The following is a 9,924-nucleotide window of genomic DNA, read 5'->3' as shown; positions in this document are numbered from 1 at the left end:
TCATTCAAACTGAAAGCAAAGGCCCTACTATTCTATGGGGCCATTTACCAGGAATTAAAGCTAGTTAGAGCTGGATATAAAGTGAACAAGAGAATGCAAGGAAAGCAAAGGAACTTGCAAAAAAATCTTGATGACAAGAACAAAAGGATCAACCTCTTGTACAGTTGCTACAAAGCATCTATTTGTAGCAATTGTGCCCACTTCCTCCCAATTTTCGCACTCTAAGCCTATGTATAATGATGGCATGTAATTAACTTTTTTTTTTAAATACCTCATGTTCGTTGGAATTCTGACGTCAAATATGAAATCTGAAATATAAGCAAAAGCCAACCCGATGATAACACACAAGTAGAAGCATGTGATCGGGATAGAATACACCGATCAAGCCTATCGGCAGAATGCACACTAGCAGCAATGGAGAAATCATGTATTGTCAATAGCCGATGATGCTATCGGTAAGACCTACCTGCTAGACACTGGCAAAATTAAAACGCATCAACAAAGGTTACGACGATAAAGGGTCCAAGCTTATGCAAAGGAGACATAATGTATTGAGAGGAGCTACGCTAAGGGAAAAGACATCAGGGAAATTATTCCCATCGCCTAAACACATTTTAAGCTATCCCGATGCCCAATGAGACTAGTGTGATAACTCTCACCGATTAGCAAGAAGAGAGGTCATCGACTTATGTTATCTCGATGAGTAAGAAGAAATCAAGAGGTTGTGAAAATCATCAGACCAACATATGTCGATCAATAGGTAAAATCCATGTTCATCGGGAAGCCAAAATGAAATTTCAACATGTCTAAATTCCGACGAACACTGGGTATACTTAAAAAAAAAAAATTTAATCTGACAAAGCAAAAGAAATCCCATAACCGGTCGTAAATGTTCATCGGTTTTTTCATTCAAATTCTGACATGAAATTTTAACACGTCAGAATTTTGACGAACATGAGGTAATTTTTGAAAAAAAAATAAATTAATCCGACAAAATAAAAGAAATCCCATAGCTCGTCGGAAAACTACTTCAAATGTACTAGTGCTAGTTGATTCAACATAAGTTTTAGCGGTCCTCATGATGATTGATCGTGTTGTGAGGTCCAGTACTATGGTTTTTTTCTCAGTTTTTCATGTTATTCAGTATCCTTGTTTGTGCTTTGCATTGATCTGGAATTGCAATATCCTTGTGTGCGGATTTGGCGAAGTATTCAAGATATTCAGGTGTGTCCTCAATTCTGGTGGTTCATGATTTGGAAATCCACAAGTGAATTTTTCAGGTTGAGAGTCTATTATGTTGGTGTTCTTGAGATTTGGTAAAGAGATGATGATGATTCTAGTAATTCGAGTTGTTATGGTTGTTGTGGTGCAATTCATGTTGCTTGTGAATGTTCCTAGATCATGTTCTATCTGTTTTTTCTGGTCTGCATTGATCATTGTTTTGATCCAGTGGTGTTCTTCATGTTATGTGACATTTATGGAGTTGTAGCATGTTGTGGATGATCGAAGTATAATTCTTGGAGGTGTTTCATAATTGTTGTGTTGATTTGGGTCTATACTATGTCTTAGCCGACATTGTTTTGATCTACATGTGTTGTTGTAGTGTGTGAGGTTATTATTTTGTAATTTATGTTGAGGGTTTAGCCGACATTCAAATATAGGTTGATGATTTGTATATATACATGTAATATTCTTTTGAGAGATGCATTTGCATGTGCAATTATTGTATTGTTCACTTAGAAGTAGAAGAGAAGAGTGACGACGTGCAAAAGAGTGCACAGAAGTATAAGAGAAGAGTTTGGGTATATGTGCTTAACTAGAACTATAATCAGGCATTAGGAGATTTTATTTTCTCAGTTCATGTAATCCAGATTTTTGTCTGAATTTTTTGTAAGACAGTGAGTCTTCCCCAAGGTTGTAGCCCTTATTGCATTTGAGCATTGACCTCTAGGCAGTGAGCCTGAATGCATGTGTATGCCCCATTGTAATATTTCACTTACTCCTAACAGGGTATTATCTCATTGTGGGTAGGTTCCCACCATGATTTTTCCCTTAGCTAGGTTTTCCATGTCAAAAACCTTGGTGTTATGTGTGTTATTGATGTGGTATTAATGTGTTCTTTAACTGTTAATTATTAGATCTGAATTTAAGTTTGAATTTTGTAGAGTTTTTGTGCAAACGGATTCACCCCCCCTCTTAGTTTTGTACATTGTTGCCAACAAGACCCTTGGTAACTTGTTCAAAGGAATCCAAACATAGACAAGTGAAAGGGCAAAACATTTCCAACACTAGATTGCCTAGGAATAACTTAATTTGGTAAGACTATGCTATGTCCCAAGGGAATTTCTTAATGATTTGTCACCACCTTTGCAAAAAGTTATCAAAAGTCTCTCTAGGCCTCTGCTTTGTGTTGCATATGTCCATCATAGAGGCATCATTATCAATGTTATAATCATAATGGGACACAAACTACTCTATAAGGTCCAGGAATGATTTGTTGGAGCCATGAGGCAAGGCCAAAAACTGAGCAAAGGAAAGTCTACTAAGATTCTTCGAAAAAAGTCATCGTAAGTAGACATCACTATAAGAGACCTCTTGACAGGTTATGTAGAAACCTTGGACATGATCTCTAGGATCCCCTTTGCCTTTGTATTTTTTGAATTTAGCCATTTCAAAACCAGGGGGTACAAAGCTACCAAAAGAGAAGGACCATAGGGACATGGACAAATTTCCTCAAATGTGTATGGTCTCTTATGAGTCCCATCCTTAAGGTTTTTGATAAGATCCTTCATGTCCTAGATTTCTTTCATGAGGTCAGGTTGTTGATTTTGGACATTAGGAATGTAGTGACCTAAATTGGACCCTAGGATTTATGTGGACATGGACGATATCCCACCACCAATGTATTGATAGAATGAAGTAGGAGGCTGCAAAGTGATTAGAGGATGTGACATGGTAATGGTGTTAATAGGAGGTAAGATAGCATTGATTGTTGGCATTTCAATAAGTTTTTTGGTATAAGGATATTGAGAAGGTTGTTGGAGATTATTGATATAACTGATAAAGGATAATTACTGTCTTAATAATATTATTTTGTCATTGATGTCAAGAAATTGATTTTCTGATTCAGTATGATGTTTCCATATCTTAAGAAGTATGTTATGATGAGTATAAAGATGTCGGTAAGTGACACAGAATGAATGTGAAAATGAAGGGGAATAATAAGTTACTCAATGGGCAACTATTACCGAGTTAGATAGTGACGAGATTTTGTTGTTTTGATTGTTTTGATATCCTATATATGTGTACTCATTGACTGAATAAGAATAAGAAAAGATTTCATTCAGTAGATGAATATAGGTTTAATATTGTTCTATGTTACCGAGCAATGAATCTAGTTGGTAAACCCCAAGGTTATTGATATCGGTTAAAGAAGGCAGAATGTCTACCAAGTGAAGTTCAATATTAACCGAGTAACAACCGAGCAGTAACAGAACACATTGGATGATTAAAAGCATTATTAAATGAAGGATGCTAATGAGATGGAGATGTGTAGATGATTGGTATGTCGGGCAAGAAGTTTGTTGTGGATCTATGACAATGAAAATACAAGAGTTAGATCTACAGTGCAGATTAAACGGTCATAACCTAGCACAAGTACCAAGGAAGGAATACAAGTTCCAAGGCGAGATAAAACATTTTTGAGATCGAAGGATTCAATGAACCTAGTCAAGTTTGATGATCTGATAACTAAGATTAATCATGGGAAATGTGATGAAGGAGATTAAGTGGTTAGGAATTGTTTATAAATAAGGAATTTTTTGATGAACAATGTATGCGGGCAGATAGAAGAACAGTGATGTTGTTGTAGTGATCATAGAACACAGAAGATTGAAGATCTGATTGAAGAACAGATTGAGAAGCCCAACAAGGAGCAAGATAAGTCTTATGACAAGATTATTTTGAGCACATAGAGTCTGCTTTAGCATTTCAGATGTGAAGTTGTAGATATATTTTATTACTATTATTTTATTTTATGAGTGACATAAAATCTCTTAACCGAGTGGACCTAACAGTCTTATTTGTAAATCCTCTAGCAAGGTAACATTCTAGTTGAGTGTTTGAAATCCTTTGACAAGGTCACTTCTAACAAAGTGCAAGATTCTAATAGATCTGAGAGAAACCCTTACTCGGGTCACATCTAGCAATGTGTTTATGTAATCTGTAACAGGATTGGCTTTTAACCAAGCATACTCTAGAATGGTATATTTCTTAGTGGGTCCAAAATCCCACAGTGGTTTTTCCCTATTTGGGTTTCCACGTTAAATCTGGTGTTAAATGTGTTGTGATGTTTTAAGGTTATCAGTTTATGAGTTTGAATGATTTACAGTCTAGGTTGCATATTAAAGTAAAGGCTACCGAGGTTGAATCTGTTGAATATATTGAATTGTGAGTTTATATGATTCACCCCCCACCTCCTCTCATCTTACTAACAATTGGTATCAGAGCTTTGGACTCCGGAAGAAAAGTTTAAAGGAACTTGAGGCAAGATCCAAAGATGTATAAGAGGGATTCCCCAAAGCTAAACAAGTCAAGTTTCTCCACATTGCAGAAAAGGATGAAGCTGCACTTATCAGGAATTGGAGAATGAGCACCAATCACCTACCCGATGACAATGGAAGAGATAAAAGCAAAGCAAGAACATATTCAAGCAATGATTGAAATAACATTAGCATTGACTCACTCAGAGTTTAATGATCTGGAAGGTCGTAATGATGCCAAAGCTATGTGTAATAAGCTCATATCTGTGTATGGTGGTGATGAACATGTTCAAAGAGAAAAAGTAGACAGTCTAAGAGGTCAACTTGAATCCATGAGAATGAATTAAGGTGAGAACATAATCCAATACAGTACAAGGTTAAAGGAAACTGTCAATCAAATCAAAGGAGCAGGAGGAACTATTGAAGAAAAGGATGTAACAAGTAAGTTGCTAAGAACACTTCTACCTGCTTATGTCATTCGATTCTCTGCAATTAGTGAATTAAGGTCTGTACCAAACATGCTAGTCTCTTTGGATGCCACTATCGGTAAGCTACATGCATTTGAGTTAAGTAATTTTGATAACAGTGGGTCTTCGGTAAATAAAGTTGAATCTACATTTAGTTCTTTTCATCTTTGTGAATCTGATGATTACAATGATAGAACGTATAAGTATGCTAAAGGAAATCATGTTGGCATATGCACACTTCAATGAGACATTGTAGGTGATTGAAGGTTTTGTCATTGATGGCAACCTTACAATCCTATGACACTAGCAAGACATTCCACCAGCACTAGAAAGATCAGACTCTACACTGACACTCAGATCATCGACACCGACAGTGAAAGGTAGCATACCGGCACAGAGGTCGACAGGATTTTTGTTGTAATATATTTTGTTTATTATTTGTAAAATCATTGTAAGCCGACTTGGAAAGTTGTAAAATGACTCTTATATAAGAGAGATCATTGTAGAACATTTGTAAGAAAACCAGAGGAATGTAATTAGGTAGAATAAGGCAGACCTATTATGTGAATTATAGGTTAAGGGTTTATGTAAGAAGAAGAGCAGAAACTGGTACTAGATCTAGCATTATAGATGCTATTTTGAAGCAGTACAAGACATTGGATTTATATAATCCATTTTGTAAGTTAGTGAGACTTCCTATTTTGTATTTGAGTAGTGAGCTCCAGGCAGTTGGCCTTCCTGCATGTGCAAGCCCCTCTTGTAGCAGTAATATTCTCTTATTGGCCAATAAGTGAATATTGTGGGTCACAAATCCCACCGAGGTTTTTCCCACATCGGGTTTCCTTGTTAAATCCTTGTGTTATGGTGTGTTTTTCATGTGGTTGTTTTTATCTTTGTTTATTGCATTACTTTTTGCTTACTAGTACACAGTATTAATATGTTATGTATGTTTTAAGTTAAGAAATTTAATATATTGGTTAGATACTGATTCACCCCCCCCCCCCCACCCCCTCTCAATATCTGTGGGAATCCTAACAATTGGTATCAGAGCCTAGTCCTCTATTTTTAGAAGCCTAACAACTTGAGGAAGATCTTGACACTGGTACAGATGGAAAATTTGATGAAGCAACTTGAAGGAGCTCTCTTAGACTATGATGCAGAAAAATTGAAAAATATCAAACTTGAAGATGATCTAAAGGTAGCTTAGGATATTATTCAAGCACTTCAAGAAAATCTTACTATTTCAAGAAACAAGAGAAGAGAACTTTGTGAAAAGATGCAAAATGAGAATGATGAAAAAGAAACTCTTAATGATATGATAAACAAGTTGAAACAAGAGAACGTGACAACAAAGAATGAGATGCAGGATATGACTATGAGATTTTGTAAAGAAATTGAAGATAGAAAGAAGAATGAAGAAGATTTGACTAGAAGACTAAGTGATGCTACAAATGAAAACACAAGACTCAGTTATGAAAATGATTTGTTGGAAATAGATCTGATGCACACTCAGAATGACTCCAATGAACTGATGAGACAAAAAGAAGTCTTAGAAAGAGAAATAGATACTGCAAATCAACATAAAGAAAAATTCAAGAAAAGCTCAGAGGAACTTGGTAACTTGCTGAAGAATAAAAAACCTAAAGGTGACACTTGTGGAATTGGCTTTGAAGTTAGTGAAATCTTCGGTACTGCAAACACATAGGATCATAGCAAACTGGTAAGACAACCTACTACTTATAAATTTAATGGAAAATGCTTTAACTGTAACAAGTATGGTCATAGAGCAAATCAATGTAGATATAGAAATTATCAGAATATCAACACCCTCACCGTTCAATGTTCAAAATGCAACAAAGTTGGTCATAACTCTGAGAATTGCATAATGAATGTAAAATGTTATGTTTGTGGAAGATTTGGACACTTATCTAATCAATGCAGAACACAAACCAGCATAGGTTATGGGAAAGCTATTCAGAAGAATAATGTGACTTGCTATGCATGTAACAAAATTTGCCATATTGCTAAATTTTGCAGAAGTAAAGGATCACCGGCAAACAACAAAGGTCCTAGTTTGAAAGGAAAAGAAAAAGTTGAAGAAGTTAAGCAAGAATTTTCAAAATAATGGATCAGGAAATTAGAACTGAATGTGGATAGGAATACTACTCTATCGGCAAAACAGAGCAACACTCCATTGGCAGAACAGAGTAGCACTCCATCGGTAGGAGTCTCTTCATGAAATTGAAGAAATTTCCTTGAGGATTTGGCAATCAATGAGACATATGCTATTATTCCCTCGGTTGATGTTGAGAAGTTGAAATTACTTCTATATCGGTAGACAAAGTTAAGTGACTACTTAACCAGCAAACATTAAATGTGCTAGTTGGCAAATTGACATTATAAATTAACATTTTTTGGCTCCATTTCACTTCATCGAGCATTCAAACATTCGAAGAGCATGAAATCTCTAGAGCTAAGGCATTTCGAGCAAAGAGGCAAGGCACTTTAGCAATCAATCCTTCCTAAGGTAGAAAAAGGTATTTATAATCATGGCATCCTCCTCTGCACCTGAATTCATAGAAAATCCTACTGTAGTCGAGGTAATCAAATGCCCTAGGCCCGTATTGAAGCTAGTTCCTTAGATAGCTAAAAAGGATGACAATGTAGGTACTTTTTCCCAAATTCCCAAAGGAGTTGTTTATGTAGAAGACCCTAGAATCTATGTCCATTACCATATAGAAGAATTAGGAGATGAATAAATCAAGAACATGTACAAATTTGTTATCTGTGATGATTCTGGTAAAGTAAAACCTGAACACGAAATTATTGAAACCTTAGGATTCACAGAAATTCTCAGCATTCCAAATTTCCACAAGGAACTTATTAGGATAGTATTGAGCAGAGTACATGGTGCATTCTTTTGGTTAGATTCAATCCATAAAATTACCAAGGAAGTGGTGAAATTTGTAACAGGGTTACCCTCCACCGGTAGCTGACCAGACAAAACAAAGGTGGTCTCAAATGACCTGGTAATGAACCTAACTGGTGCAATATCCGACAGAAGGTCTCTAAGGGTTAATGATGTGACTGACACAAATGTGAGATTTGTTAGCATGATTTTAGGATACAAAGCAACACATGCAAACAGACTTAACTCAGTTTCTAGTTTATGCATAAAAAGTGCACATGATATGGTAAAAGAAAATGTGAAAATTGATGTATGTGAATGACTAAAGGATGAATTGATTGACAATTTAGGGAAGATCAAGAAGGATAAGAAAGGAACTTTTAGATTTGGTAATTTGCTTGTATGCTTAATGCTACATATAACCAAACAGGTGCCCGATATAGGCAACAAGAATCTTGGATTTGACATACCGGTAGGAAAACAATTATCAAACTTATTTAACAACATGGATGAAAACAAGGAAAAGAATATCAATGAGTATTTTCAAGCACTAAAGGCCAGAATGAACAAAAGAATCAGACTATCACAGGAAATTGTTAACAAATACAAGGATGATATATGTTTTGTGATTAATAAGGATGAGATCTGGATGGAAGCAGTATCCCAAGAACAATTAGGGTTACTAAAATGGGCTATGAGACTGATGACCACATCATTGAAACATATGCAAAAGCTCTTCTGGAAGCACCAAATGAACCTAAGGAAGAAGTATTTGGTAGTGCTGAGACCATAGAAAGCCAAATTCAATCTAAGAAGTGAGTAAAGAAAGTAGAAACAATTGTGAGAAGAGGTTCAAGGCAAGCCAAGGCTATAAAAGAAGATGTACTGAAACAAACCGGTATCACTAAAGATGAGTTACAGGAACAACAACCAGAAACTCACTTATCACCAATAGCAACTTCTTCAGATAGTGACAAGCCATCCAAATTTAAAAGAATTGTAAGGAAAAGACAACCTTCACCGATATCCACACCCTCACCTAGAAGAACAAGACAAAAACAACAGGCAGTGAGGTCTCCGGTAAAGAAGACAACCCTAAAGAAAAAGCTAACACCTAAGAAGAAAAGGACTCAACAAAATATTTCTCCAATTGACAAACTGTTGGATGAAATCACAGAAGAAGGATAGTTGAAAAACATCAACAAACTATATGATACACTATCAGCAGATGAAAGAGCAAGTTGAAAACAGTGTCATTTTACACCTGGATATCTATAAGAAGTTTTTGATGCAAGTTGTAGATGAACTACCAGATGAATTATTCAAGAGACTAGAAGCAAGAAGACAATCTGTTGTAGAACTTGACAAGAAAATCAAAATTGAAAAATTACTTGTTGTCTACCCAGTGAACTCTCCAAAAGAAATAGATGATCTAATTGCAAAGGCCAACCGGTCAGTATTCTCTACTACACATCGACATATTGCACTAATGGCAGGAAGAGTAAATGAGGTAACAGAAGAAACAAAAAATGGAAGGGATATATTCCTTGTTGAGAAAGAAAAGCAGGAAGAATACAGGAACCCCAAGCCTATCAAAGTCTATCAAAAAGACAAAGATAAGGGTAAATGAAAGGTTGGTGGACCTCCTAGTATCAAAATAAAAGATAACTTATCCCCACCACCTCTGATTACTCCACCGGTAACAACAACAAAAGACCAACCAACAGATGAAAGTATGGATGTATCACAAGAGGATACTAATCCTAATCTTGAGGTACTATACACAGTGGATGTTGACACTCAAAAGGTTAACATTGTGATAGACAAGGACACAACTGGTAAGACTGACATGGCTAGTGAGCCACTGGTAGCTGACAACACTGATAACACTGAAGGTAAACTGGCAGATGGGAAGACAGAGACATATACAGAGAAACAAGCAAAGCAACAAGCTCCGGAACAACAACAAGTTCATGTGGAAACAATGCCAACGACAACAGGAGAGAAA

Source organism: Cryptomeria japonica, chromosome 2 (assembly GCF_030272615.1).
Source record: "Cryptomeria japonica chromosome 2, Sugi_1.0, whole genome shotgun sequence".
NCBI classification, from domain to species: Eukaryota; Viridiplantae; Streptophyta; class Pinopsida; order Cupressales; family Cupressaceae; genus Cryptomeria; species Cryptomeria japonica.
Note: the sequence above shows the minus strand (reverse complement) of the source record.